Below are 7,936 nucleotides of genomic sequence, written 5' to 3' on the forward strand. Positions count from 1 at the left end.
AAATGACTTTCCCGCCAAAATACGGGCGCTCAAAATACGTATGCGCCGTTTTTCTTTTAATTTCTAATCATTCCAACTAGTTATACTCCGTTTGGAAATTTTACATTTTCCCGCCAAAAAACTTAGAAAAAATACGGGCGCTCGAAATACGCATGCGCCGTTTTTTTAAAAAAAAATTCAAGGTTATTAATACATATTTTAGTTGTCAAGTATTTATTTTTATTAGCTAATAACAGAAGACAATAAAGATCAAAACAGTTGTTTCAGTTGTATTGCGTTTTCTTTATTTCTTTCTTTCACATTATCTTATTTCTGCTAACAATGCTTTTCAATAATAAGTTAATTAATTAATTAAGTAAAAAATCTCTTATCTAATAAAAGGTGACACTAAAATTTTCCTCTCTATATATACTAAGTCTTTTGGCGGGAAAATCTAACATAATTTGCACAGCGTTTCCCCTGGCAACAGTTTTGGCAAAAAAATGAAAGGGGCAACTCTTGAAAAATTTTTTATCAAAAAAAATTTCAGAGTACCCCAACAAATTTAAACCCGCTAAAAAAAAAAACGCACACCACTTTGCAAAGAACATTTTTGTGAAAGTTTTGAAGCTTAAGGTTTGCTTTCTTGCCAATTTTTAGTCTCTAATTTCAACAATTTTTTTCTGAGATAAAGTTTCATTTGCGAAGTGGTGTACCCTAAAAAAAGCAACATGGCAAGCTGTTTTAGTTTGGCAGCAGGAAAAATTGAATCATCACGAAAATTTTGATATCAAAACCAATAGAATGACACTATGTTTTTGCTTCCGACCCATTTTCCCCTATTGTTTCTCAAACTTAAACTGAATTTATAACAGCCGCAAAACCATTTAGCTTGCCATGTCGCTTTAAAAGGACTTGTTCAACTAGCAAGTGAAGTCAGCACAGGCCAGCAACCTACAGCGTTACAAAGGACAGGACAAATTTAACGAGTGAAAACATATTTTTGATTAAAATAATCAAGTTGGAAGTTCATGATGTTTTGAAAGACTTTGTCGATAATTTGTTCCCAGCCACAGTTTCATTTTGTAACTGATGTTTAATTTGTTGTTCGTTAAATACTCTTTTCATACTTTATTTCGTTTGAAACATCAAATCATTTTTGTTTGGTGCTCCTTGAATAAATTTCTCAAGTTCTCATGCCTTTTAAATCAATGTTTTCAAATTCCAAAATAATTTCTCTGATCAATCTAAAAAAATATCTGAAATGATATTTGTCTGTTTGCTTAGTCTTAAATTGAAGACAATATTTTGGAAAATATCAAGACAATTTCAGTCGAAGTCTTTGTTGATAGTTGATATTTTCACTCTACAGAAATCATCAAAAAATTGAAGCTGAATTCTCTTCATTGATATTTAGTTCATTCACTTTCTAGTTCCAAATAATAGTTTTGGAAACATGTAGACAATTCTCCATATAATTTTCCAGTTAAAGGTAAAATGTTGATGATTAACGAAACAGTTTTTTGGTTTTATTTGATGCAATTATTGTTCATTTTTTGAAATATTTTTAAAGGTATCAGCTCTATTTCTTTACATCTTTGATATCGGCTGGTTCGTTTACCTTCCTGTTCTAGATAATATTTTGGCAAATATCAACACGATCAATTCTTCCAGGTCTCTGATGATTTTGTTCATTAATTTACTTTCTAGTTCGAGTTAAAAATACGTGCTTTCACTCGTTTTTCTTGTCCCTTGTAACACTGATTCAGTTGAACAAGATCTTAAACATAAAAGTTAAATATTGAAAAAAAACTAACGTCTGGTTGAAATAATGGAAAATGCCAAACTAATGGGCCCCAACGCTAAATTTTTCTACCAGTATGAGAAAGAAAAATCCCCTGAAATTTCAAAATAGTGTATTTGTGTCATTTATTTGTACCATTTTATAGTCAGCAGGACCCCAAGGGACAGTACAGATTGTCCCAGCAAGTTTCAATCAGTTCCTAAATAAACTTAAGATTTTCAATTATTCATGACTTGAGATTTACTGTGCTTCAAGATTTCTGATTCGGCAAAAACATTAATTTGAAAGCTCATTAACTTTATGTTCCCAAAAATTAACTTATTTTAAAACGTTTCTAATGATCAAACTCGACTGTGCCCTTGTTTACGAAACATTCGAAGCCGACCACAAGAAATTTATTTCGCCTATCGGATGGAAATGAGAACTTGTCGAATTCTCGTGAAAATTCCAAAATAATTATCAAGCACGATCTCTGGAGAATAATTAGTTGTTCTGGTTGTTTTCGCAGTAAAAGATAAAAAACAGTGGCCTAGTTTTGGTATAGAGAGCTCAAAATAAGTTATAAAAAGAAATCAAACAAACCGTACTCGATACAACTGAAATGGAACTGGGTACATCGTTTATTTTCCATAATTTAAATTTGATTTTAGATTTTAATTCATAATGCACGTGACATAAACGTGTGAGCAGTAGACAAACCTCTACATTATTTTGTAAACAACCCGGCTGAACGTATAATTCATTCAATTTTTTCACAGCAAGATTTGAATTCAAATACAATACAACTGTAAAATTCTCTTTGGAACATTTCAAGAGGAACTTAAATTTTGTGCCTTTATTGTAATCGTAATAAATTTGTTCAAAGTTCACCCTATTGTGTTCCTTGTATTGTTTAAAAAACTATTTTTTATCTAAATGGCAAAAGTCTTTCTTTTTTGAGTTGGAAAATTCTAAAATAAAGTTGTCTGTCCTCTGAAAGTTTTGTTTTCTTCGTTTGTGGTGGTAAATGAATGACCTATTCCTTGAAGCACTCTTTTGGTATGCCTTCATGTAATGATTTTAATCTTTAAGAAAAAACTGTTTCCGAACCGAGAAACAATTTACTTGGAACATATTTCAGAAAACGTAGAACACAGCGAAACTGCATTTTTTTTATCTCTGCCCCAGAAATAATATGATGGGAAAATCATTCAATCTTTTGTGGTCCATAACTTAATTTGATGCAAAAAATGCTCTCGAGACGTTTAGTCAGCATTATTCCAACCAGACGCTTGTTTTATCATACATACTACAGCATATAAAGGGAACATAAGGAATAACAGAAAGATCCTCCATAATTTTTCGCCTTCAGTCATTGATCAAATTTTCGACCGATGAACTCTCTGGTAAATATGTCCAATTTTCGACGCAACAATTCAATTAGTAATACACGTTTTCACGAGGATCATCTTTAAAGCCTTGTGTTCCCTTAGCAAAAGTAAACGAAGATGGAACTGCTAAGTTTAGAGGCCTAGTTTTTCGTTTTATTCCCGCCACGAATTGGCCAACACTGAATAATTTATTTTGAAATCTGAAGCTGCTAGGTTTTTCGCAATGCACGCAAAAGATCACCGAAATCAACATACTTTCTATTTTAAAGACCAAATGATATAGAATTTGAATATTTTGTAGATAATCAGGAAATTTCATGTCGAATTAACAAAAACGAAGAGAAATCAAAAATTAAGAATTTATTTTGAAATTTTATTGTCCAGTTTTGTAATGCCATCGACAAGGTCCATTCACAGACCAAATGATATTAAATTTGGAAGATTTTTTTATAGATAATTTCATTTCAAATTAACCAAGACAGAGAGATCCAAAACCGAAATTTTTTTTGAATTTTAAGCGTTCATTTCCTTTTTAATTCAGTTAAATTAAGGTTTATCCCATCAACTGAACGTTTCCATTTCACAGACCAAATAATCTATAGTTTTCAAGACTTCTGTAAACAACCAGGTAATCTTGTATTGACCTACAAAAAAAAACCCTTTCTTTTGGATGTTTCAGTTCAATTCCATCAAATCATCTTATAGTTCACAAACAAAAAGCTTTTTTTTTAAGAAACAACTTTTCAGTTTTTGCCAGCGTTATTTCACACAACTTGCAGTTCCACCTTGGCAACAACATATAACTTAAAAATAACTTAACCGACTTCTAAAAAGCGCAACACTGAGCGATCGATCTTGACATTTTCAATATCTCCCAATGTTACTATTTAAAAACGTTAACTAAAGTTTCAAGTTAAATATTTTGGAAAATCTTTTTAAATTTGGTGGAAAATCTATACATGCACTGTATAACAAATTGAAATCGTGAACTGAAACTGAGGAAGCCTTAAACTATATGTATATATGGACTGATCGCTCAGAGTTAACGCTAAAAATACCTTCACTGATCTGCAGAATAATACCTTAAAAAGATAGTGGTTGGTATATTTCAGAACGACTGAAGGAAATCCTATTGCATCGACAGTGTTTCAAACTTAAGCGACCGTATATTCGAGCGTCAGCATTTCTGAAAATTTCAGCTTAATCCCCCCCAGAACTGCCCTCTCACTTAATGGTTAACATACGATATTTTAATGAACTGATCTCGAGTTAAATGTTTCTGAATTGAAGATTAAATAGGTTTTGTCATACGCCGCCACCATCTTTCAAAAGCATCCTTTTTTATACAAAAATGATATCTTATCTTTTTCCGCTTGCTCTACTTCAATACGTTTTCCTCTTTCCTGATCCTTTTGTTCCTCCTGTTCTGCCCAGTTTATTCTCGTGAAAATGTCTTTTCTAAAATAAAACAAGCAAAACACACGAGTTTGTGTTCAACAAAACACAAAAAGCACCACAGGAAAGTACTGTTCAGTAGCTTTTATTTGAATCTCCTCAAAGTCCCAAGCTTAATTTAATTAGCAGAGCTCTACAATCAGTTTTATAAATTCTACGTCCCCCATTTTATTTGTAACTGCACAGAGGCAGTGGCCAACACGAAAGCCTTGCTCCTTTGGCCACTACGCATTTCATCCCTAGAAGGTAAAATCACTTAAATATAAAATTCATGCTCTGCATGTTTATTTTTATACCATAAAAATATATTGTATTTCAGTCGAATAAGTGTGAATAAAATTGAATTGAATGGTCACACTTTAGGATTTTATCCACAGACTCAAAAGCTAGAACCATTTTGTACAGCATAATTAACAGCACCATAGGAAAGTACTGCTCAGTAACTTTAATTTGAATAATCATACTTTCGGATTTCGTCTACAGAGTCAAAACTTAGATCCACTCTGTACAACATAATAAACATTAGCACACGGCGAAAGTTGGCAAAGACAGCCAACAAATTTGGACAGTGTAATTGTACCCAAGAGTACAAATTGTATGAGTGAGTTTTTTCAAGGCCAAAGACTGATCAATAATACAATATGAATTTTTGCTTTTAAAATGCAAAACAAAGTTCTCAACACGTGGCCGCTTCGGACATTTTGAAAAAGAAAGTTCTTTCCACAGAAAAGACCTTAAATTCAGTTTATTTATCGTGAACTTTTCTGTAACCGCTATATATCCTTTTAGCTCCTCTTACGAGGTGCTGTTGGATTCAGTTCTAATGTAAAACCACGAAGAGTGAACCACAACGTCAATAAAACCAAACTCCAAGACGCGCTAACGCTGGACTTCGGAATTTTACGTACGGAAAACATTTAACGAAATTAGAAACTTACCATTAGCGTCTTAGTTGAGCGAATATTCCTTTCTTTAAAGTCCTTGATGATCCTTGCATAGCAGCAAAGCTTCAACGACGGAGGTTACCTTCACGCGTCCTCACTCGCCAAGTAGTTGCTCGGTTTGACGAGAATTTTGCACTTTTGGTCATGAATATGGATTAAAAGCTGGAGCCAATCACTGGTCGATAGAAAAGGCATATTTGGAGCGGAATTCCAAGCCCATGTTGCAATATAAATTAAACGACATTTTTGATCTTGTTGTTCGCGAAATGATACTTGGAGTATTTTCCGCACATTCAAATCGTGCTTTTTTTCTTCTAAAGAAGCCTTAAAGTTTCTTTTCAAATTTGTTCAAAAAATAAAATTCATAGTCTTTTGAACTATCTGACGAAACAAAATCTGTGCTCTTTTGAGTAAACAGCACTTCATGATCAGAGAATACTTTATATCTCCGAATTCGCTGAGAATTTTGACTTACTTGCAATGAAAACAGTTGTTCTCTATTTTTTTATGCTACTGCTTTGACAGAGCTACGTTCCCGGTCAAAATACTTTGAAACACCCCGCCGGCTCCACCACTCGATGTTGTTTATCATAACCATTGTTCGATTGTAAATTATTTTGCGGATGAAATAATTTTGAAAAATGGGAAGGGGTGAGATCCGTTCAAACTGTTTCGAGGTTTATAGCTGGGATTGTAGTTATCCAAGATGGGTTTATACTTTTCAATTATATCGCAATGTTTTATAGTTAAATCAGTGTAGTTATCCTTTATATTAACACGACTGGAATTAAAGGAAATCAATTCTTGTGGGATTGTGAGCTAGCAAGCTCAAACTGCCAGTAAAATGGAGAAAAGGAGATAAAGACCAACATGCTAGACTGCTTATAAATCCTATTTTATACTCATAAATTTCAAATGTGAGATTTCTTTACCACGTTTAAACTGTTCAGATGTTCTTGTAATAAAGTTTTTTTTTTATGAAATATGGAGAGATTTAAGACAGAGATAAAGAGAATACAACACCAAGAGGAATCTATGCTCACAGTTTGGTCAGAATCCATCTTGCCAATGTTTTTCTATTACTGTTTTATTCTTTGTTTTCTTTTTTCAAAGATTCATAATAAAGGCATGTGAGACATGAATGGAACCATTTTATTGGTTTGATTGTTTGAAACCTCGAAGAGCAACCTCCCCCACTAATTGTACTCTTATTTATTCCCTTTTCCCTTTGGATGGTGGCTCTTTCGCGGGTTCGGTTCTTTTATTGCATCTTTGGAAATACTACATACCAGTAAACAATAACAGCAAGTCTGAGAAAATGTTTTCAACTTTAATTTCGAGGGAATCCCCCAATAATAATAATAATAATAATAATAATAATAATAATAATAATAATAATAATAATAATGATGATGATGATGATGATGATGATGATGATGATGATGATGATGATGATAATAATAACAATAATAATAATAATAATAATAATAATAATAATAATAATAATAATAATAATAGTAATAACACCATTATTGTTGCATCAACTGATAGAGTGGTAGTATCGATCGGTGAGAAAGCAATGGAAACCGGTGCCAGCCACCCTAAGATGAACCTTGAGTATTGTTGATGAACCAACCAAGCAATACTTGGAGTGTCACAGGTTTTAAAATGTATTTACACTATAAATCGCAATCAATACTTTATTGCCATCGCCACTGTAATGAATTTACACTGTTACGTACGATAAACTATGAATAAATGGCTGGTTCCTCGCGTACGAGGATCAAGATCAAGGCTCTTGCATGCATCGTGGTGGCTGTGAAGTCTGATGACGATAAACTATATTTTAAAAGTCTTCATTGCCATCATGATCGTCGTCGTCATCATCACCATTGTGGTTGTCATTACCATCATCATCATCATTAATTATCGCCGTCGTCGCAATGCGACTATATAATTAATGTTCGCTGGTGGTTGTGTGAAGTCTTATAACGATAAACTATAGAAGGCTTTGTTGCCATCAATATCGTCGTCGTCAGACGCCCTTTTATCGCCACCACCAATAATCACCACTAATATAATCGAAGTGATCTGTGATCTGACGAGTTAGGTCATGTGAATACTATCCTGTTGTCACAATGACGTAATGCCATTCAAAATGGCACCAAAACCCAAACGAATATTTGGAATCTCGATCTTTACGGCCTACCCTAACGCTTGGGTAAGAAAATGCACATGACGGCCAAGAAATTAGGACGAGCTCTTCGTCGAACAAACATTTTGTGTACTTTTCTACCGAGAACGCGCACCAAATTTCCCAGAAAATGTTAATAATTTCATTTCCCTTAATTAGATACTGTTAACATATTGTGATTTCTGTTTTA

Source organism: Pavona decussata, unplaced genomic scaffold (genome assembly GCF_977016875.1).
Source record: "Pavona decussata unplaced genomic scaffold, jaPavDecu1.1 SCAFFOLD_302, whole genome shotgun sequence".
Taxonomy (NCBI): Eukaryota; Metazoa; Cnidaria; class Anthozoa; order Scleractinia; family Agariciidae; genus Pavona; species Pavona decussata.